Genomic DNA, 24,419 nt, shown 5'->3' on the forward strand with positions numbered 1-24,419 from the left:
CTACTTTTATTCTTGCTAGTGTAAGTGTAAGTGCAGTAAAGCATGCAAGATTTCTGTATTTACTGGATGGGTAGTTTGCAATGTTTATTAATGTTATCCATCAGGCCTGTAATATTTGAGTATTAACAATACCACTTTATAAATGTTGTAATTCATCTTTTTAAAACTACAGATATAAAATACAACGTTAACTCAGTGTACAATAAGAGCAGGAATCTGAAATGCACTAAATTTTACTCCACTTAGGAACAGAATTCGTCATCCAAAATACTAGCTTTAATATTTTAGACAATAAAACATTTCCCTCTCTAATAACATAAAATACATAGGAAAAGCATTATAGCCATCTGATATGACTTCATTGGAATGGCAATTTACTGCTTGGCAAAGTAAATAATACAATTAACACATGTTTCTGCTGGGTCTTTTGAAATGACACCAAGTTTCTGACTTCTGCATCTCACATCTGGTTTTAATATGGGTCCTGTGGAACAGTTTTTGTTTTTTAACAACAGTTAGATATTTATGTACAGCTTCATCAGCGGCCCTGATGACACACATGGCTTTAGAGGCCAATAGAAGCTGTGGGAAACTCCCACACCAGCACTGAGATCTTATATCCACAGGAGACAGTTCACTTTGGGAGCAGCCCCAGCTTACTTATGAATTCCATCTCCATTTCCCGAAGCACTTTCTCTGTGCATTCCGAACCTGGACTGGTCTGGTTTGTGAGCCTCGCTCAGCATGCATAGGCTTTACAACCAAAGAGGAAGAGTCTGAGCAGTGTTTACTCATTATGTCAAAACTGGAGGCATAGGGTCAGAGACAAAATGAACCACTTCCAGGCTTTACCTTGGCCTGGCCCTACAATAAATGGTTGCATATTAAAGTGCATCTCTAAAATCTGCTACTGTACTTGCCATCCAGTTCAGGCATAACTGCAAAGTGTGTAATGTTCAGTTGGTTTAGAAAACTTATTGGATTTAATATATTCTAAACTAACAGTTTTCTTGATAGAAATATGACCACTAGGTAGTGAAGAGTAACCTGTGTTGATGTGCTAGCATGCAGAAAGTAAAGACTGACTCTTTAATAATGTTCATGGGTGGGATAATTCCACTGGAATAGAAGAGTTATTACCATTTGTAGAAGACTTTTGAGATTTTCTTGATAGTTCCCCGCCCCCACCAAAGGGCTCACTCACATATAGTGGCCATATCTCTTTCTAAATCAACTGCCACTGTTTAAGCAAAACACTTAAGCACATGCTTAACTTTAATCATGATCTTAAGTGCAATGTAGTCATTGGGAGTAAAGCACATATCTAAGTGTATTGCTAGATTGGAATGGGATAACTCAACTGCTTAAAGTACAGTGACCAGACAGCAAATGTGAAAAATCGGGAGGGGGGGGTAATAGAAGCCTATATAAGAAAAAGACCCCAAAATCAGGACTGTCACTATAAAATCGGGACATCTCGTCACCCTAGCTTAAAGTTAAGCATGAGTTTAAGATGTTTGCTAAATTATGCTCTACAATATCTAGGGTTGTATTAGGGATGGCTGGAAAAACAGGAATTCCATTTTTTAAAAAAGTGAGAGGTTTTGAAATTTGTTTTCATTCTGCATCAAAAGAAAAATAAGTCCTTTTGAATTTTTTTTGTCAAAAAAGGGGAGAAAGGAGGGCACACGCCCCAGACTAGCCAGTAGTTCAGTTAGGAGTGCACTCATGATATGTGGGAGAACCTGGTTCAAGTCTCTTCTCTGCTTGATTTGGAGTGCCCTAACTGCCAGACTATAGAGTCAGACTGTGTGAGTGTTTCTCTCTCTCTCCCTTTCCCCCTACCCCCTTCTGGAACTCTTCCACTGTAATTAACTATTTATTGAGCCAGAGAGACACAGACAGTCTTTGCCTGACAATTCTTCAATATTTAAATCCTCTGAATCTTTGTCATTTTTTATTTAATGGTATTGTACACCTCTAATTTTACAGCCAGATTAAGCTTTGAAAAGAAAATAAAGTGTCAGCTGAACACTATCTATTACTTTGTGAATGGCACTACTACTATTATACAGTTGGAAATAAATATTTTCTAAAGCCCTCATGTTGCCCAATCCTCTTCATATATTTTCACAGATATTCCTTCTGTTTTCATGCACATGCGACTGCACACACACACACACACACATATTTTTTGCTTGAGTTTTCATTTTTCGAAGATGCTAAAATTTTACATAGGTTCACTGCGTTCAGAAATCTTGCAATAAAATGCTGTTTGACTTGCTTCCAGATTAAAGTTTAGAAACAATTGGAAGCCCTCCAAGTTATGTTTTTAATAGTTTTGTAAGTGTGATGCCTAGATGTTGTTTGTTTATACAGACACAGTGCACTGAAGTGTTTCAAATCCTGGTTAGATTGTTATTACTGCTGTCATTGGATGAATGAAGAAGTCCAGAAGCTTGGTGTTCTGTAAAAGTAAGGTGTGTCCAAGATCTCAAAAAATGTCAGGGTGGTAATTTGTACATTTCCCTTCAAAAATGATTTGTGAAATATTGATGTTATTTAATTATTCCCTTGCAGTAGCAGTGCATTCTTGCTGTTGTGGTTTGCTATAAAATCACTAGAACAAAAAAGATATATATTTACCTTTTACATATCCTCACATTGTCATATCTATAGTATTTCTGTTGCTTACATTTTTCCAAGAAACTAAAATTTTTCCATTGATATAAAATACAGTCCTTATTGATTTAAGTCTTTGAACAAAAATACTGTGAAGAATGTTATTTCTTCTGATAAAACCATCCTCTGCTCCCATTCTACTGTTGTTAGTTTACTGTTCTGACAGTCAGATATAGCCATGAGTTTTCTAGATACTAGCAAAATGTGATGCTTGTGTGTTCCCTGTTTACTTTACAGTAGCACTCAACCAACATAATACTTAAATACCCTTCCCAGAGCTGCAGTGATATCAACACAGAATGTTGAGCACAAATAGTCATTTTTCATTATATGTATGAAATGTCTGTAAACTGAAATATTTGTTGTTAATAGGGCTGTGTGAACAGCAAGGTAAATGTTTGGTAGCGTATTCAGGTGGCTAATCATTGCTGTCTGCTGGAGATTGAGAGGGTGAAGGGGGTCTAAGGGTTTTGTAAAAATGAAGGTGGAAGAGTTTACTGGCGATGGAGCACACCACAGAAATCCACCATGAAAAAGTTCCAAGATAAGGCAGAATGGCAGGGCAGGGGGTAATAAGGATCCTATAAAGATGAGAAGGCCAGAGCCTGGGGTGGGACAGAAGTGACAAATATTAATCAGCCAAATCGCACTAATATTTAGGGAGCAAAGTTAGTCTCGCAGCTAAAGTTGTTGACCACAACAGTGATGGCAGCTACAGAAATACCATACACAGATAGAAAGATAAAGCTCAGGACTTTCTAGGTTCTTTGAGTAGTATCTCTACAGGTGCTCTGCTACAGATGTGCATAGGCCCTGTGTGCCTGTGATCAGAGATTTTTCAGAGGCAATGACCTTTTGGCCTACTCATGTACTCCAGTCATCTTCATGCCCTTACTGGGGGTATATAGAGCTGTGTCGGTGAACTGGCTTCAGTTCTTTCTCAACCATCCTGTGGTCTGAGACACAGCACCTAGCATGTCCGCATCAAGCTTAGTCTATAACGTAGCATTACAGTTCTTCGTTTAGAATAGTTTAGTTCAAGTTTACTTAGCTTTATAGCTCTGAGAGTTTTTAAGTGAGGTTTCCATTCTCTCCCCCTCCCCCCCAAGTCTGACGGGCTCTCCTTAGGAGTAGTCATCACTGGGGTAGGTGGGATCCCTGGGATTCAAGTACTGTCTCTCCTGCTGGGAATCCATCCTGGTTAACGACAGACATTTTCAGTGTCTTTGCTGTTTGGGAGACCCCATATACCTTTGAAATGTGAGATCTGCACCTCTTTCAAAAGCAGATCTAGGAAAAATGGAAATTAAGGTTAGCCTTCCCCTGATGGTGCAAACCCTGCAATCAGCCTCTGATCCAGGGCTAGAAAACTGTACATCAGCCTTGAAGTAAACTTAGTGCCCTGTCAACCTCCACATCCTGATCACTGAGATCCTCATGGGAGAAGAGTGTGGAAGGTACCAACAAAGCTTTAAAGAGTAGGGGTCCTGGATCTCCTAACAGAGAGCCTCATTTGAAGAGAAACTAGTCATTTCAGAGACCAGCTGATTTGGAGACATCAGGACCCAGCTCAAAGCTGCTCCAGTACCAGGAGTTATTTGAATACTTACAAGGTAGCATCTGTCCCTCACCAAGTACTTGACTCACTCAAATTGGTGGAAGGATCCCTCCAAACTCTGTTCTAGAGTCCTTTTCACCCAGCCTCCTCATACCATCACTGTAACATTAGATGCATCCTTTATGGGATAGGGACCACACCTAGGGACTTGAACCGTTCAGGGCAGGTGGTCTGCCTAAAAGTGCCTCCTGCATATCAGTCTCAGAGAAATCAAGAATGCCTACATCCACTTCTTTCTGTTAATAAGGGGCGAATCTGTCAGAGTCATGACAGACAATGTAGGCTACATTGTCTTACATCAATTGTCAGGGTAGGATGAGATCTCCCTCTCTTTGTGACTAAGCAATGAAGCTATGGAACTGGTGTACAGCCAGTCACATCCCCATCTCAGCCTCTTATCTTCCAGGCATACAAAATGCCCCAGTCAACAATCTCCGCAGACACTGCTGTCAACATTTATAAAAGGATTCTCAAAACTATTTTTCTGATGTGAGGGTTTCCCGAAGTGGACCTCTTCATCATCACTGCCAACAGGATGTGCAAGAAATTCTATTTGAAAGGAGGACTGTTCAAAAGGAGGTCCTTGTTCCCTAAGAGATGCCTTCCTCATTCCTTGGATGAAGGTAGTTCTCTATGCATACCCTCCGATACTGTTGATTTTGAGATTGTTGAACATGATCAAACAAGATAAAAAGCATGCCTGCACTTAAAATGCTACTGTGTAGATGCTCACTACGGCAACAGAAGGCTTTCTCCCATTGCCGTAGTTAATCCACCTCCCCAAGAGGTGGTAGCTAGATTGATGGCAGAATTCTTCTGTCAAGCTAGCACTGTCTACATCACGGGTTAGGTCGGCATAGCTGCGTCTCTCAGGGATGCGAATTTTTCACATCTCAGAGAGACGTAGCTGTGCTGATGTAAGTTTTCAGTGTAGACTAACCCAAAGCTGGAGTCATTTTAGTTGTACAGAACTGGACAAGACAAGTCTTGTTCCCTTCCCTGATCTGCCTAGCTTTCTGTCTAGCATTGAAACTTCTGTTCATTCCCTATCTGCTGTCTCAGGACTCTGATTGGACTTTTCTTTCCATCCTGAGAATTCATCCACTCTTAGTTTGGTTCTTCAATTGTTCTTGGGGCTATAAACTTCTAGTTTGGCAGAAATACAAGAAGTATCATTAACCAGCAGAAAGGTATCTATGCAAAACATTTACTTTCAAAAGTGGAAGAGATTTCGCTGCTGGTGTGTCCAGCAACAGGTTTCACCTGTTCAGTCTTCCCTCTCCACTGTTCTCAATTACCTGCTGAAATTAAAAAATTCTTTCCATGAGTTTCTTCAGGCCTCACTTGGCAGCTATCACAGCCTTACATATCTGTAAAATGTTTCTCAGTGCTTGTCCACCCTCTGATGGCAAGATTCATCAAGGGATTGATTAGACAGCCTACCCCTGTATGGGATTTCAACCCCTGGTCCTTAATTACCTTATGACACATCCTTTTGAACCACTGGCTACCTGTTCTCTACTTCACCTGTCTCTAAAGACAACTTTCTGGGTGACAGTCATCTCTGCCTGAAGAGTCAGAGAAAGGGATATAGGGGTTGTAATGACCGATCCTACCTTTACATTATTTCTCAGGGGAAATGTTTTAATATGACCATACCCTAAATTTCTACTTAAAGTATCTTCTGGATTCCCTGTTTACCAGGTATTCTTCTTCCATTTTTTTCCACAAAGCCACACCTGAACAGGAAGGAGGTTGGTCTTCACACCTTGGATATCCCAAGGACGTTAGCCTTCTACCTGAACAGAACCAAACCATTCAGAAAGTCTCCTAGACTGTTAATCCTTTGGATCCGTCCTCAAACAAAATAAACAGTCTCCACTCAGAGACTCAGGATCTCTGGGTGTATTATTGTGATGGGTTGGACCCCCCCGTCCAGGATGCCACCTGATGTGCTGAGGTCTCACTAAGCCTGCCCGTTCTACCAGCCTGGGCTTCCTCACCCTGTCTATGCTGTGCCAGGCCCTCAAGTCTTCTCTAGCACACACAGAGGTAAGGTCACACCCAGCTGTAGACACAGACTGAAATCATCACTGTGTGGGAAGAATCAGCTCAGGGATTTACTCAGCACGCACGTGCACACCCCCTTTGGGAAATAAACCCAAAATAATATTGTCTTGCGCTATATAGAAGAATCTGCACAGTGCAAGCTCATAAAAATTGCCCTCTGCCTCAATGTGGAGAGGGAGATGCACAGCTTTTTGTCTGCCCCCCCCCCCCCCGATATGAATTGCACAAACTGAGTTATGTTGTAATTAATAAACTTGTTTCTTATTTATAAAAGGTAAATGTTAAGTGATTATAAGGGATAGCAAACAGTACAAAGCAGATTACTGAACAAATAAAACAAAACACGCAAACTAAGGTTAATACACTCAAGAAACAGGCTACAAAATGTAATTTCTCACCCTAAATGTTGTTTTAGGCAAGTTTCAGAGTTTATATAGCTTAGAGTTCCAGTTATTTGTTTTTACAGACTGGACCCCTGTCTCAACCTGGACTCAATCCTGCCTTTCCCTTCAGGTGTTTTTAGCAGTCTTCCTTCCTGGGCAGGCAATGGAGGAGAGCCATGATTGATTTACTCCCCAGCCTTAAATAGAATTTATATAAGCCTAGAACCCTGTGTTTCCAGTGGAAAAATACTACCAGTATCCAAGGTGGTACGCTGTACCAGGTGACATCATCAGATGACCCTGCAGTGTCAAAGCAACATCCCAGGAAGCTCCTTAGGAAGGTGGGAGATTAGTATCTTCAGAGTTCTATTGTCCTTCTTAAATGGCTGTCATAAACAGATAGTTAATGCCTCTTTTACCTGTAAAGGGTTAAGAAGTTCACCTAGACTAGCTGACACCTGACCAGAGGAACAAATGGGGGGACAGGAAGTTTCAAAAGGAAGGAGGGAAGTTCCCTTTGTCTTGGTCAGTTTCAGTTTCAGCCGGAGTGGAAAAGATCAAGGAACCAGCCTCTTATCAGAGTAATGAGTATTAGAAAAGAATAAATAGGTTTATGTTTATTTTCTTTTGTGACTTTGTCTTTGTGCAATTAGAGGAATAATCAAATTGAGGATTCTTTTGTGTACTAAGTTTTTGCCCAGGGGAACATCCTCTGTGTTTTGAATCTGTTGTCTGTGAGAGTAGCTGGTATGCTAATCTCTCCCAGAGGTGTTTTTTCTTTTCTTTTACCTTTCTTTTTTTAATTAAAAGCCTTTTTTAAAGAACCTGATTGATTTTTTCCTTGTTTTTAGATCCAAGGGGATTGGGATCTGGACTCACCAGGGATTTGGGGGGAATGAGTAACTCTTCCTTGTTTTAAGATCCAAGGGGTTTGGATCGGTGTTCACCAGGGAATTGGTGGAGGAGTCTCTCAAGGCTACCCAGGCAGGGAAAGGTTTTTTGGGGGAAGACAGAGTTTCCCAAATGACTCAAATATTTGGGTGGTGGCGGCAGCATACTGATCTAAGCTGGTAATTAAGCGTAGGGTTTCTCATGCAGATCCCCACATCTGTACCCTGAAGTTCTGAGTGGGGGTGGAACCTATGACAATGGCTCATTCAGGATGTTTGCCTACTGTCTGGTAGTCGTTCCCCTGAAAGTACACACACAGTTGTAATTGGTACATAGGAATATTGACTATCTTCAGATACAGAAATGATACATTCATACAAATTGGATAATCACATTCAGCAAATCAAAACCTTTCCAATGATACTTTACATGACCTGTCTTGTGTAAAACATATCTTAGTTATGCCATATTTACAACATAACTATTTTTATGACGAATATGAGGTGCAGCATCACAATTATCTCTTGTTATGAGGCTGCCAACATTCAACCTCCTCCTTTAGTAACAGCCCATTCTACAAGGTCCCAATCTATTTCTGTGGCATTGTTGAAAAATGTTCCAGTTGTTCAAATTTGCAGAGTTGCAAATTGGACTTCAGTACATACTTTTGCCAAACATTCATGCTTCTAGATTAGATGCTGTGGTTGGCAATACAGTTCCATCTTCAATTTTAGAGCCAACTCTAAAGCTCCCTCCTCCTGGGGATATTACTCAGGAGTCTGCTGAAGTGAAGTACCCATAGGGACACTACTTGAAGGAGAGGTTACTTACCTTATGCGGTAACTGGAGTTCTTCAAGATGTGTCCCTCTAAAGGTGCTCCACTACCCACCGCTTCAGAGTTCCATCTCATAGGACTTTGTGCTAGAGAAGGAACTGAGCACAGTTCACCTGTGCAATGTTATGTATCATTGTATGAGGATATCTGGAGTGCATGTGTGGGCTAAAAAGGCACCGGTAATGAAAATCTCTGATCACAGGTGCTTGCGGCTCATGCACACCTGAAGGGGAGCACCCGCTGGGGGAAACATCTCAAAGAACTCCAGTTACTGCACAAGGTTGAGTAACTTCTTTTTCACAGTTAACGTTGTTTTGTTGTTACATTGCTGATCAATTAGGGAACAAGTTTATTTAAAGTTGTGTAATGCTCCCTTCTAATGTCGTTTGACAGCCGCCTGCTTTGTCTACTGCATGCACGAAGAGCAGCCCGTTGCAGCTAGCTGGTGGGGGCTTGGAACCAGGGTGGACCGGCAGCCCCCCTATCAGCTCCCTGCTCCCCTAAGTTCCTTGTGCAGCAGCCGTCCAGCAGGCTAGCAATTGAAGCTGTCCCTCCCCCCCACTGTCATGTGCTGCTCCTGCCTTCTGCCTTGAAGCTGCTCCCTGAGACTCCTGCTTGCTGTGCGGGGGCGGGAGGAGAAGGAGGGAGGCTAATATCAGGGTGTCCCCCTCCCCACTGCTCCTGCACCTTGCTTACCCCATCTTCCATAGAGCAGGGGGGACACATCAGGGATCAGGACGGAGGGAGCTTGCAGCAGCTGCGGTCTCAGGAAGCTGATCTAATTAACAAGGCAGTGTACTTAAAGGGGAAATGCGCATATCTCCCTCCATTCCTGCTGCCTTGTAGAGTGAGTGTTAACCCTTGAGGGCTCAGCCAATTGCTAGTTCATCATTTAGTAGTAAGGGAAATATCCCACCCTCTGACTCCTCCACCTCAACCAAGCTTCACAATCATCATCACTGTGTACCAGTATTAAATTGTTTGTTTAAAAATTATAGTGTGTGTGTGTGTGTGTATATATATGTATATATATATATATATATATATGTGTATATATATGTATATATATATATATAAAAATATAGTCTTTTATCTGGTGAAAAAAATTTCGCTGGAACCTAACCCCCTCGTTTACATTAATTCTTATGGTTGAAATTGGATTCGCTTAACATCGTTTGGCTTAAAGTCGCATTTTTCAGGAACATAACTACAACATTAAGTGAGGAGTTACTGTATTTATGCCATCTGTAAAATGGGGGTTACAAACTTCAAACCAACCCTTCAAAGAACTCAATTGTTTATAAATATTCTGAGATCCTCTCATAGAATTCTGGGACTGGAAGGAACCTCAAGAGGTCATCTAGTCCAGTCCCCTGTACTCATGGCAGGGCTAAGTATTACCTAGACCAGGGGTTGGCAACCTTTTGAGAAGTGGTGTACCAAGTCTTCATTTATTTACTGTAATTTAAGGTTTCACATGCCAATAATACATTCTACATTTACAGGGGCCGGCAGACGGAACCTCAGACTGGCAGCTAGGACGGCAGATGGCACCCCAGACCAGCAGTGGGCTGAGCTGCTCAGCCCGCTGCCAGTCTGGGGTGTCCATCCGTCAGCCCCTGCCAGGCGGGGTCCCGGCCGCCGGCCCCCGCTCAGCCCGCTGCCGGTCCAGGGTTCCGTCCATCCAGGCCAGCAGTGGGTTGAGCGGGCCTGGTGGCCGGGACCTCGGCTTGCAGCAGAGTGCCGCTAAAAATCAGCTCCCGAGTCGCCTTTGGCATGCGTGCTGCAGGTTGCCGACCCCTGATCTAGACCATCCCTGACAGGTGTTTGTCTAACTTGCTGTTAAAAATCTCCAATGATGGAGATTTTGCAACCTTCCTAGGCAATTTATTCCAGTGCCTAAGCACCCTGACAGGAAGTTTTTCCTAATGTCCAACCTAAACCTCCCTTTCTGCAATTTAAGCTCATTGCACCTTGTCCTATCCTCAGAAGTTAAGAACAACAATTCTTCTCTTTCTTCCTTGTAGCAACCTTTTATGTACTTGAAAATTGTAATCATGTCCCCTCCGTCTTCTATTTTCCAGACTAAACAAACCCAATTTTTTCAATCTCCCTCATAGATCATGTTTTCTAGACCTTCAATCATTTTTGTTGCTCTTCCCTGGACTTTCTCCAATTTTTCCACGATTTTCTTGAAATGTGGCATCCAGAACTGGACACAGTACTCCAGTTGAGGCCTAATCAGTGTGGAGTAGGTTGGAAGAATTACTTCTCGTGTCTTGCTTACATCACTCTTGCTAATACATCCCAGAATGGTGTTCGCTTTTTTTGCAAGTATTACACTGTTGACTCATATTTTGTTCCACTATGACCCCCAGATCCTTTTCCGCAGTACTCCTTCCAACGCAGTCATTTCCCATTTTGTATGTGTGCAGCTGATTGTTCTTTCCTAAGTGGAGTACATTTGTCCTCATTGAATTTCATCATCTTTACTTCAGACCATTTCTCCAGTTTGTCCAGATCATTTTGAATTATTATTCTATCCTCCAGAGCATTTGCACAGCTTGATATCGTCTGCAAACTTTATAAGTGTACTCTCTATGCCATTATCTAAATCATTGATGAAGATACTGAACAAAACTGGACCCAGAACTGATCCCTATGGGACCCCACTTGTTATGCCCTTCCACCATGACTGTGAACCACTGCTAACTATTCTCTGGGAACGGTTTTCCAACCAGTTATGCAACACCCATGTCATAAAAGAGGTTACTGAGCAACTCCATGGATTGGAAATTTTATTATTCAATTCATTCCTCTCCAGTTGTTGAAATAGTCAGACTAATTAAAACTCTGGGCAGACTATTGGGCAGAATCAGTGTGTCATATGCTAGAGAACAAAATTAGCACAAATTATGAACTTTTCATGCAAGCATTAGCAATTATTTAATCTGAGGAAATACCTTAGCTAGAAGTATTGCAGTTTATTCTTGAATAACAACAGAAGCTGTAGCTAGTTAAAATGCCAAATATATGAAATAAAATTAAGAACAGAACTACCAAAAAAGGTGGAATGCTTGATGGTACAGTATTAATGATATACAGGTTAGCAGCAGGTGGTTGCTTGAGGTTTTTTCATGGGTTATGGTAAAATTGTAAATTGCTGTCATGAGGCCAAAACATTGATAGAGTTTAAAATATGTCTGTATAAAAATTCACTGTAAATTATAAAACTGCATAGAAATTTACAGCTGTTTAAAAGTAACATTATCTCATCAGTTTGTATAGAAGGGAAAAACAGCTATGCCAGAAATGGCAGCCACTGCCTCAGTTTATATGAGGTGTAAAAAATTAGTCTTAGTAAATGTAATACTATTCCAGGTGCTATGAAAACTATAGCACAGGGGTAGGCAACCTAAGGCGGCACGCGAGCTGATTTTCAGTGGCACTCACACTGCCTGGGTCCTGGCCACAGATCCGGGGGGCTCTGAATTTTAATTTAATTTTCATTTAAGCTTCTTAAACATTTTAAAAACCTTGTTTACTTTATATACTACAATAGTTTAGTTATATATTATACACTTATAGAAAGAGACCTTCTAAAAACATTAAAATGTATTACAGGCACGCAAAACCTTAAATTAGAGTGAATAAATGAAGACTCGGCACACCACTTCTGGAAGGTTGCCGACCCTGCTATAGCACATGTAACTCCTTGTAAATGTAGTGTGGTTAGTCTTGATTCTTCATAATGTGCTGTATTGCTTTTGAGTTCTGTTTTGTGTGTGTTTATATCTAGTATTTTGTATCACCTTAAAACAATAATTCATGGTGGGTGAAACTATTATTAAACATGGGACATTTTCTGCTAGTAGCAATTAAAGTTACTTCTTACTTTTCCCATTATAACTATAGAGAATACCTCAAATACCATAGCAAAGGAAAATACTGTGGTGCACTAAACATCCATTTTTAAAGGTGCTCACTGAATTGCTAAGATGAACATTTAAACTGAAAACCTGAAACTTGAGTTTGTCATGACAGTAATTTTTTTTTTATTTTAAGGGCCTGAGATATTTTTAGCTGGTGGTGAATAAAATATAAAAAATTTTCTTTTCAAAGTCTTTGAGAAATAGTTTGACTGAATTTCCTCATGTGATGTCTGTGGAAGCTAATCACTCTTTCAGAGCACAGCTTTTTCTTTGGTAATAGTTGTATAATTCCAGTTCAGGCATTAATCATGCTTAGCACCATCCTCTTCCAAAGGACAAAGACTGTGACACTCGGCTGCTCACCAATTGCCAGTATATAACAATCTGGCAAAAAGGAATGGTATTAATGGAACTGACCACGTCTGACAACTTAACATGAGTTCTTTACTGACTCTTGATATTGTCAGAGAGTGAAGAATGGTTTGAGCAACTGAAAAACTATCTGTATAACAGTGCAGGGTGTCCCTTTAAGGTAAACCTGTAGTCCAGCTCTACCTTTTTTCAGCAACAAGGGCTTCTGGGAATTGTACTTTATAAGTAGGGCCCTACCAAATTAATGGCCGTGAAAAATGCATCACAGACCTTAAAATCTAATATCCCCCATGAAATCTAGTCCCCCTGTGAAATCTGGCTAATGTAGGGGTGGGGCAGGGCTGGGGATTCTTACCATGCGCCAGGCTCCAGATGCTATTCCCAGCTGGGCTGGGAATGGGACTTCCTGTTCCCCTACAAGGACCCTTCCTGGGGCTGGGTCAGACCCATCTCTGGGAACCTCTTCCAGTTGCAAGAAGCTTCATGGCTGCTGGCTGAGAGCTTAGAAGTAAGGGCGATAATACTGCGACACCCCTACAATGGCCTTGCAAACCCCTCCCTCCCACAGCTCCCTTTTGAGTCAGGATCCCCACTGTTACAACACCACAAAATTGCAGATTTAAGTATTTGAAACCATGAAATTTATGATTTTTAAAATACTATGACCATGAAATTGACCAAAATGGACCATGAATTTGGTAGGGCCCGATGTATAAGGGACTCTTGGAAATTATGACCTGAAGGTGTGTAGGGTACGGGATCTGGATGTATAGGCAGCTGGGTCCATCCCTCAAAAGAGGGGGAGACTTTGAGAGAGCATGGTCTGTTGGTAGGGTTCTTTGGAGGGAGTGCCTTGAAATGTGCCTGCAAATGGCAACTCACTTAAACCTCACTTTGCCTCAGTTTCTCTGTCTATTCTGCTCCTGACATGCCCCACTGGACCCTTCTGAGAAAGTACTCTACAAGGCCTGGTCTACACTAGGACTTTAAGTCGAATTTAGCAGCGTTAATTCGAACTAACCGCTCAACCGTCCACACCAGGAAGCCATTTAATTCGAACTAGAGGGCTCTTTAGTTCGAATTTGGTACTCCACCCCGACAGGTGGAGTAGCGCTAAATTCGACATGGCTAGCTCGAATTAGGCTAAGTGTGGATGCTAATCGAACTTAGTAGCTCCGGGAGCTATCCCACACTGCACCACTCTGTTGACGCTCTGGACAGCAGTCCGAGCTTCGATGCTCTGACCAGCCACACAGGAAACGACCCGGGAAAATTTGAATTCCTTTTCCTGTCTGGGCACTTTGAATCTGACGTCCTGGTTGGACATCGGGGCGAGCTCCGCAGCACCTGCAACGATGCAGAGCTCTCCAGCAGAGGAGTCCGGGCAATCCAAGAATAGAAAGAGGTCCCCAGCATGGACTGACCGGGAAGTCATGGATCTGATCGCTGTGTGGGGCGAGGAGTCTGTGCTCTCGGAGCTGCGCTCCAACAAGCGGAATGCAAAGACCTTCGAGAAGGTCTCCAAAGCCATGATAGACAAAGGATACAGCCGGGATGCGATGCAGTGCCGCGTGAAAGTCAAGGACCTGAGACAAGGTTACCAAAAAGTCAGAGCGGCAAACGGATGCTCCGGAGCCCAGCCCCAGACATGCCGCTTCTACGAGGCACTGCATGCCATTCTCGGTGGGTCTGCCACCACTGCCCCACCAGTGACCGTGGACTCTGACGATGGCATAGTGTACCTGGACAGTTCCTCGGCGATGTTCGCCGATGGGGAAGATGAGGAAGGGTTTGTGGAGGACGGCGCAGGCGACAGCAAACACAATACCGCTTGCCCTGACAGCCAGGATCTCTTCATCACCCTCACAGAGATCCCCTACCAATCCTCCCCGCCCGTTAACCCGGACTCAGAATCAGGGGAAGGATCAGGCGGTAAGTGCTACAAACAGGGAAACATTTATTTTTTAAAAAACAGGTATATAAAAAATAGAAATACTATATAAAAATTTTTAAATCTCAAACTATACAAAAAGTAGGTCCACACATATAGGAATAGAGCAATAATCCTCTTGGGACAGTTCAAAAAAGCTCTCAGAGAGCAGCTCGAAAAGCCTCCACAGGAGGTTCCTGGGGAGAGGTGCCTTGTTGGGTGCTCCGTGGAAGCACACTCTTCCGCGCCAGGACATCCTAATGTACAGAGGAATCATCGCCTCCACCAGCATTGCTGCATATGGTCCTGGTCTGTGCAGGGCTTCCCTTAGCATCCGCTCTCTCTGACTCCGAGTGACCCGCCTCAGGGTGATGTCGTTCTGTACAGGCTGCATCTAAGTAGGGCAATTAGTGTATTGTTACTACTGTTAATGGTTTTAAATTAGGTTGCATAACAATGACCCTCGCTTAACAGCCACGTGCTGGAGGCCACAGAGAACAAGCATACATTGATCTTTCCCGTGCACTGGCGGGAGGGGCTGGAAAAGGCTCAGCCTTTCTGCTTTACAGATTGCCTTTAGCAGGAGAGCACAGCTATCCACTAAATGATAAGCATTATCTACTTTAAGGCTTACCAGGACTGTCTGCAAGACGGATTCAGCTGTCTCTCCCCGCTTGTCCGCTCTCCTGTGCAATGGCGCCGCCAATGAGAGCGTATTCCGAAATCTCGAACTTGTCCTGAGATCTCGTGGAACTTGGTGCCCTGTATGGTCTTGTTCAGAGAACCGTTGGCGAGTGAGGAGCGAGAGCCAGAGGCTCCTCTGCCAGCATGGCTTGTACTCGTCCATTAATATCTGTATACTCCGAAAAGGGAGAGATATCAGGCAAAAATGTCACCATGCCAGCTGTATTTAAAGCTCCTATTCGCCCTGATATCGTGAACTTTGTTCATACCAATTTGCGCAAGAACAATAGACAACCCTATGCTGTCAGTGAACTTGCAGGACATCAGACCAGTGCTGAATCTTGGGGTACTGGAAGAGCTGTTGCTCGTATTCCCCGAGTGCGAGGTGGTGGAACTCATCGCTCTGGCCAAGGTGCTTTTGGAAATATGTGTCGCGGAGGCCGTATGTTTGCTCCAACCAAGACTTGGCGACGTTGGCATCGCAGAGTAAGTGACTACACTGTGTTCACTGTTCGCAAACATGTATCTGTTCAAGGAAATCACTTACTGTTTCCCATCACACAGCTTCTGCTCTTTCCCGGACTGCCCCGGCATCCCCCTCGCAGAGGCTGGCTCAGATTAGGCGGCGAAAGAAAAAGACTCGGGACGAGATGTTCGCGGAACTGATGGCCTGCTCCAGAGCCGAGGCGGCCCAGCAGAGCCACTGGAGGGAGACCCTCTCTCAGCAGCAGCGCTCACACAGCGAACGGGAGGACAGGTGGCGGCAGGAAGACCAGCAGGCGTCTCAAACGCTGCTTGGGCTAATGAGGGAGCAAACGGACACGCTCCGGCGCCTTGTTGATGTTCTGCAGGACCGCAGGCAGGAGGAGAGAGCCCCCCTGCACTGTATCTGCAACCACCCTCCAACGCCAAGAAGTCCTGTCCCCCCCTCACCAAAAATTACAAGACGGAGGGGCGGTAGGGGCCGTGAGAACTGTCACTGCACCACAGCTGAGCGCTAATGTACCACACACCTCTGATGCTATAACTGTGTAGAAGCGCTTCCCTTACAGGATCACCCAGTCCCAAATCCAAGTTTCATCACCCCACTATGTAGTAGATTAATAAAAGCTGTTTGCTGTTGTTCACTCTTTCCGTCACGTCTTTCGTGTCAGAAGACTGTGTGTATGTAGGGGGGGGGCAGGGGATTTATAATTGCACGGGATAGCCTACATTAGCAGGGTACAGAGTATCGGGGGCAGGATCAACTGCAGGGCACACACAGACTGCAGTCAGTAGTCACCAGGGTCACTCTGTGTGGTGTAGGCTGCCCCAGGTCATTCTGTGATGTACGCTTGTCCACGGTCCTAGCGCCTGCCACCCCCTAATGTTAAGGCATGCTTCCCTTACCATGCACTTCCACCGTAGGCGCGATCCTCTCCGCTGCCCTGAGCCCCAACAAGAGCCCTCATCCACGGACAGATACTCACCCTTCCCCCACACCCATCACCCCTTCCTACGCCCAAACCCACAGCCCAGAGCCTGCATCCAAATCCCTATCCAAAGACTGCCCCACTCGCTCCTTCCAGCAAACCCACCCCTACATGCACAACCACTTGAAACCGTCCCCCACCCCAGAGACCTATGTAGGAGCAGGAGGCTGTCCGTCCTGTATTGTACAAGCGGTCTGTACATCAGTGCACACCGTACCCAGCACAGTATGCGTCCATGTTTCAAACCCAGAACAGAAATGCAAAGTAAAAGAAAGATTTATTAACAATAACTGTTCCGTTTAATTTGTTTTAAAACATGTTTGGGAAGTGGGGGAAACTTGGAGAACGGGGTATGTAACTGCAGATCTCACTCAACACATAGAGACACAGGCCCAGGATCAGCGTCTCTTAAAATCAAATGAAGGGTCATAGGTTAGCCTGCTCTCCGAGGAAACTTGCTTTCAAAGCCTCCCGGATACACAGCGCTTCCCGCTGGGATATTCTTTCGGCACGGGTGTCTGGCTGAGCGTAAACAGCAGCCAGGCAATTTGCCTCAACCTCCCATCCGGCCAAAAAGGTCTCGCCCTTGCTCTCACAGACATTGTGGAGCACACAGCAAGCAGCAATAACTACGGGGATGTTCTTTTAGCTGATGTCCAAGCGAGTCAGTAAGCTCCGCCACCTCCCCTTGAGACGTCCAAAAGCACACTCCACCACCATTCTGCACTTGCTCAGCCAGTAGTTGAAGAGTTCCTTCTCACTGTCCAAGGCGCCTGTATAGGGCTTCATGAGCCAGGGCATTAGCGGGTAGGCTGGGTCCCCGAGGATCACTGTAGGCATCTGCACATCCCCAACCGTTATTTTGTGGTCCGGGAAGAAAGTTCCTGCCTGGAGGCGTCTAAACAGACCAGAGTTCCTGAACACACGCGCGTCATGAACCTTGCCCGCCCACCCGACGAAGATGTTGGTCCCCTATGGTCCACCACTGTTTGCAGCACCATTGAAAAGTAGCCCTTTCGGTTAATATACTGGCTGGCCTGGTGGGCTGGTGCCAGGATAGGGATGTGAGTCCCATCTATAGCCCCATCGCAGTTTGGGAATCCCATCGCGGCGAAGCCATCTATGACGACCTGGACGTTTCCGAGAGTCACTACCTTTGAGAGCAGTTGCTCAACGATTGCGTGGGCTACTTGAATCACAGCAACCCCCATGGTAGATTTGCCCACGCCAAAGTGGTTCGCTACTGACCGGTAGCTGTCTGGCGTGGCAAGTTTCCAGAGGGCTATGGCCACTCGCTTCTGCACACTCAGGGCTGCTCGCATCCGGGTGTCCTGGCGCTTCAGGGCAGGGGCCAGCAAGTCACAGAGTTCAAGGAAAGTGCCCTTACGCATCCTGAAGTTTCGCAGCCACTCTGTTTCATCCCAGACCTGCAGCACTATGCGGTCCCACCAGTCCGTGCTTGTTTCCCGGGCCCAGAATCGCCGTTCCACACCATGAACTTGACCCATTGCCACCATGATCTCCACTGCCCGGCGTACCCTGCTTTCTGAGAGGTCTGCGCCACTCTCCTCACCGCGCTGCCGGAGCCTCCTCGCCCGATTTCTCAGCAGCTGACCGTGGAAGAGGTGGACGATAAGGTGCGAGGAGTTGACAACGGCCATAAGTGCAGCGATGATCGCAGCGGGCTCCATGCTCACAGTGCTGTGGTGTGCGCGCTGTAACAGACCAGAAAAATGCGCGAACAGATTTCCCACCGGCGCTTTCAGGGAGGGAGGGCGTGATTGACGGTTCGATGACGACAGTTACCCAAAACCACCCTCGACACATTTTTTCCCCCAGCAGGCATTGGGAGCTCTACCCAGCATTCCAATGGGCAGTGGGGACTGCGGGAACTGTGGGATAGCTTCCCACAGTGCACCGCTTCGAAAGTCGATGCCGGCCCTGTTAATGTGGATTCAGAAATTCGAATTAGTGTCCTTAGTGTGGATACACAAATTCGACTTCATAAGGTCGAATCCACAAATTCGACTTAAGTAGATTCGAAATAGTCTTGTAGTGTAGACAAGGCCCAAGACTTAAACAGTCCCTGGGTATTGCTGCTGCAAAAGCTGGATTTTCTCCTCCTTTTTTGGCTTTGTGCAACAGGCTATGTTTTTCCATTTTTAATATAGATGAGTGGTTGCTCCGGCAGCATACACAACTTACTGGTGCTTAATTGGCCCAGACAGTAGTGCATATTTCTGCAGCATAAATTACAAGATCTTATTTCATGCCTTCATTTCATCTGTTCTGTATTCAAATGAGGAAATGTCACCTAAGGTATTCTGAGCATTCTCTTGTCAAGCATTGCAAAACTGTCATGATACCTACCAGCCCAGGCACAGACTCTGCTCAGTCAACCTATGGAGCTCTTTGCCAGAAGATGTTGTGAAGGCCAAGACTATAACAGGGTTAAAAAAAGAACTAGATAAATTCATGGAGAGAGAGGTCCATCAATGGCTATTATTCAGGATGGGCAGGAATGGTGCAATGTTCCCTCTAATTTCTTCCATCCATGTGCGGAATAAATTTTGTTATGTGCACCAAGGGTCACTCTGTGTGGTGTATGCTGCCCCGGGTCATTCTGTAATATAGTTGTATATAGTTAGTAGTTTCTTAGGTACTCTTAGGTCTGGTCTATACTGGGGGAGGGGGGCTAGCTAAGGTACGCAACTTCAGCTACGTGAATAGCGTAGCTGAAGTCGAAGTACCTTAGCTCGAATTACTTACCCGTCCTCACGGCACGGGATCGACGTCCGCGGCTCCCCCGTCAACTCCGCTACCGCCACTCGCACCAGTGGAGTTCCGGAGTCGACGGGAGCGCATTAGGGGTTCGATATATCGCGTCTAGATGAGATGCGATATATCGAACTCCGAGAAATCGATTGCTACCCGCCGATCCGGCGGGTAGTGAAGATGTACCCTTAGTAGTAGTTCTCAACTTTTTGTTAGTCCCAAACGTAACTCAGGCGGGGTACGGGGCATGCCCTGGTCCCCAAGCTTTAAACCTTGAGGTCGTTGGAAACGGCCTGTGCCCGTCAGCGATCCACGTACCAGCTGCTTAAGGAGCTTAGGCGAAGGACACATAAGTGACAAGTGCCGTATCTGCAAGTCCTTTAACCTAGGATGAAAAAGGAGCACGATATCCATCTGAAAGCACTCCTAATGGAGTCGGCACTCACTCTGGCACCAGAGCACCATCCATGAGCCAGCACCGGTCCCTGCCCAAGTCTCTGAGGAAGAAGCTGAAAAAGACTGGGAGGGGAAGATCTCCTACCTCCCGTAAGGGAAAGGAGAGGACTGGGACTGAGCCACGACCTGTGCTGGGCAGCTTAAAACCCACTTCGGGAAGTTGGGCCCAAGCTCAAGTCGAGCTGTGCCGCCCATTCCATGCTTCACCTGTGACCCCAGATAATGGTGCAGGCCCTAGCCAGCTTCAGCTGCTGCCAACACCTGAAGCTCTTCGGGCGGCTCAAGAGATCCTGATGCTCCCGATGCCGATCACAGCAGCTCCAGCAGTACTGATCCCCATCGAGAAGGACGTCCTGCCAGTGTTTGCCCGCCCGAAGCTGTTGCGCCTCAGGACTGGAGAGGCAGGCTTAGCAGAGCCCTCTTCAGTCCCCGCACTGGGGGCACCTATCACTAATGCCCTGTGGCAGACTCCCTCTTCCCTGGCCCGTATCTCTAAAAGGGCCGAACGCAAGTACTTCATGCCAACCAAAGGGCATGAGTACTTATACTCCCATCCAGTCCTCAATTCCCTTGTGGTTGAGATGGTTAACCACAAGGAAAGGCAAGGACAACCCGGGGCCAACCGCAAAAATAAAGACTTGAGGAGGCTGAAACTCTTTGGATGTAAGGTTTATTCGTCTTCCAGCTTTCAGCTGAGAGTGACCAACCACCAAGCTTTTCTTGGCCGATATGACTTTAATATGTGGCAAGCTATGGCCAAGTTTGAAGGGTCACTCCGCGAGGCATCCAATGGTCTTATTTTGAGGGTGCGCCTGAGGACGACCTACCAGACTATTCCCCAGATCCGTGTTTCCCAGTGTTCCCCAACTGCCTTTCCCCTTTCCTCCCAGCGTGGACTGCTATAACTTCAGACTGCTGGGTCCTCAGCACAGTGGAAAGGGGTTATACCCTCCAGTTCCTTTCTACCCCCCCTTCCCACCCGCCTTCCCTGTCCCTCTTCAGGGACCCCTCTCACAAGAGTCTCCTCACGCAGGAAGTAAAGGAGTTACTACAGCTGGGTGCAGTGGAAGATGTTCCTCTCTAGTACAGGAACACAAGGGGTTCTGTTCCAGGTACTTTTTAATCCCAAAGGCCAAGGGCAGTCTATGCCCCGTCCTGGACCTGCAAGACCTCAACAAGAACCTACAGAAGCTAACGTTCCACATGGTCTCTCTGGCTTCTTTTATCCCCTCCCTGGATCTGGGAGACTGGTATGCCGCCCTTGACTTGAAGGATGCATACTTCCACATAGTGATCTTTCAAGGATACAGACGCTTTCTCCTGTTTATGATGTGGCCCCACCACTACCAGTTTATGGTCCTCCCGTTCAGCCTTGTAACAGCACCGAGGTTGTTTACCAAGTGCATGTCAGTGGTAGTGGCTTACCTCAGGTGCTGGGGCATCCAGATCTACCTGTAGCTCGACACTGGCACGTCAAGGGCGGCTCCAGTTCTCAAGTCCGAAAGGATGTCGTGGTGCTTCAAGCCACATGCTGCTCTCTGGGCCCTACTGGTGAACAACAAAAAGTCAACATTAGTGCCAGTGCAGAGGATAGAGTTCATCAGAGCGGTCCTTGACTCTACCTGCGCCAGAGCGTCCCTGCCGCTGGAAAGGTTCCACATGATGGTGAACCTTATCGCGGAAGTCTCCACATTCCCTCTGACTACAGCCAGGATTTTCCTGCACCTGCCAGGCCACATGGCAGCGTGCATTTACATGGTCCGCCATGCCAGGCTCCAGATGCGCCCCCTGTCTATTCCCAGTCCCAAGACCCCCTGGAGAAGATCGTTACCATTCCCCAGGCGATACTTACCTCGCTGAGATAGTGGACCGACTGCAGGACAGTCCTGGAAGGGGTTCCGTTCAACAACCCCCCAGCCCCCCCACACACTCAATCGAGTTGGTGTCAGACACCTTGGACCTTGGCTGGGGGCACATCTCGGCAACCTCCAGACACAGGGGATGTGGTCTCCGGAGGAGGCGCAGTTATACATAAACATCAAAGAACTCTGAGCAGTCCGGCTGGTGTGCGGAGTCATCTTGCCCCACCTGTCAAGCAAGGTGGTATGAGTCCTAATGGACAACACAGCCTCGATGTTCTACATCAACAGGCAAGGGGGAGCACGCTCGTCAGTTCTCTGTCAGGAGGCTCTCCGTCTGTGGGACGTCTTCATCAGCCATGAAATCCACCTGGAAGCTTTTTTTACCTTCCCGGCATCATTAATACACTGGCAGACCAGCTCAGCAGAGACTTCTCCTCTCAACCCTAGTGGTCACTCCATCCAGAGGTAGCCAGATCTTCCAAAGGTGGGGAACTCCCCAAGTGGACCTGTTCGCTACCAGACAGAATAGGAAATGCCACCAGTTTTGTTCTCGATGGTCTGAGCAAGGACTCCCTCTCCGATGCCTTCATCCTCTTGTGGTCAAGAAGCCTGACGTACGCATTCCCTCCGATTCCGCTCATCATCAGGGCATTGGCAAAGATCAAGAGAGACCAGGCACAGGTTATTGTGATCGCCCCAGCGTGGCCTTGCCAGCATTGGTTCAGCATGCTCATGAGCCTGTCAGCAGCCCCTCCTTGGCCCCTATCCAACCAACCAGACCTGCTGTCGCAGGACCACGGTCGGCTCTTACACCCCAACCTCAGTTCCCTCCACCTCTTGGCATAGATGCTGCATGATTCAACCCGGAGGCGCGGATCTGTTCGGAAGGAATCCAACAGGTCCTCCTGGAAAGTAGGAAGCCCTCAACTAGACTGACTTACCTGGCTGTCTTGGACTACCTGCTCCATTTGAGAACCAGGTCCTGGCACACTCTTCCATTAGACTGCATCTTGAGGCCATCTCCGCTTTTCACCCGCCGATCCAAGGACAGACGGTGTTCTCCCATGACATGACGATCAGATTCCTGAGAGCGCTGGAGAGATACTTCCTGCAGGTATGTGCCCCCGTCCCACAATGGGATCTTAACATGGTCCTCTGTAGGCTCACTGGCCTGTCCTTTGAACCGCTGGGTTCCTGCTCACTTTCCCATCTGTCATGGAAGGTCGCATTTCTGGTGGCGGTGACATCAACGTATCAAGCCTTTCCGTAAATTGACTCAACTTTTCATCGCTACAGGGGATAGAATGAAGGGTCATCTGGTGTCCTCGCAGAGGATTTCCAATTGGATCACCGCGTGCATAAAGACCTGTTACAACCTGGCAGGAGTTCCGCTGCCACCGATTGTCAGAGCCCACTCAAGAGCTCAGGCATTTTTGGAGGCCTTCCTGGCACATGTCCCTATCCACGACATATGTAGAATTGCACCGTGGTCCTCTGTCCACACATTTACCACTCTATATGGCATCATTTAGGCCAGGGACGATGCTGGGTTTGACAGAGCTGTGTTTCAATCTACATGTCCATGAACTCCTATTCACCTCCAGGGGTACTGCTTTGGAGTCACCTAATATGGAATGGACATGAGCAAGCACTCAAAGAAGAAAAGACAGTTACCTGGTGGTCTTCAAGATTTGTTGCTCATGTCCATTCCATGACCCGCCCTCCTTCCCCACTGTCAGAGTTTCCAGCAAAAAGGAACTCAGGGTGAGGGGAGTTGATGGCGCTCCTTATACTGCGCCATGTGGGCGCCACTGCAGAGGATGCCAGAGCCAGTCCTCTACAGACACTGCTGAAGGAAAAACTTCCGGCTCCAATGTGTGTGGCGAGCACACACACCTAATATGGAATGGACACGAGCAACACATCTCAAAGAACACCAGTTACAGAAAAGGTACTGTCTTTTTCTCATCTAGCAAATATATTACCCTATTCATATAAGTAGAATTTTACAATGCTGTCTTAATCTCTACACCCCAAAAGATATTTAAACCTTGAAAGTAAAGTAATATCAATGAATATGTCTATAAATTGATGTAGAATTAATAAATTACATTCAAAAGCTGTAAAGAACTTTCAAACACTTAACTCAGACCTTAAGTTGTGGGTTAAATCTCTGGAAAACTGGTCTTTCAGAACAAATGAACAACTAAGGTTCTAAAACCTCTGTCTACAGTGTTTAGACAGTGTTTTACACCTTCTGCTCCTCAGCTCAGTCTGTAACACTTTTTACTGTTTTCCCTCTTTCCCCTTCTTCCTCCCAGGTCTCTAATGTGCTAGACCATCTAACCACATATGTTTGAGATATAAAATTACTAACTAGCCACTAAGGGCCAATGATGATAGCAATAAACCTATGAGCATAATAAAAACATAACTTTAACATTCTTACCCCCATC

General features: G+C 45.9%; 1 protein-coding gene across 1 annotated transcript in view; it reads left to right on the plus strand.

Moving 5' to 3' along the window:
- The window catches only part of ATG7 (autophagy related 7), a 301,957-nt gene that overhangs the window by 160,181 nt on the left and 117,357 nt on the right, over positions 1-24,419 (plus strand). The window lies entirely within an intron of this gene.

The sequence above is a fragment of the Mauremys reevesii genome, linkage group 7, assembly GCF_016161935.1.
Source record: "Mauremys reevesii isolate NIE-2019 linkage group 7, ASM1616193v1, whole genome shotgun sequence".
Classification (NCBI taxonomy): domain Eukaryota; kingdom Metazoa; phylum Chordata; order Testudines; family Geoemydidae; genus Mauremys; species Mauremys reevesii.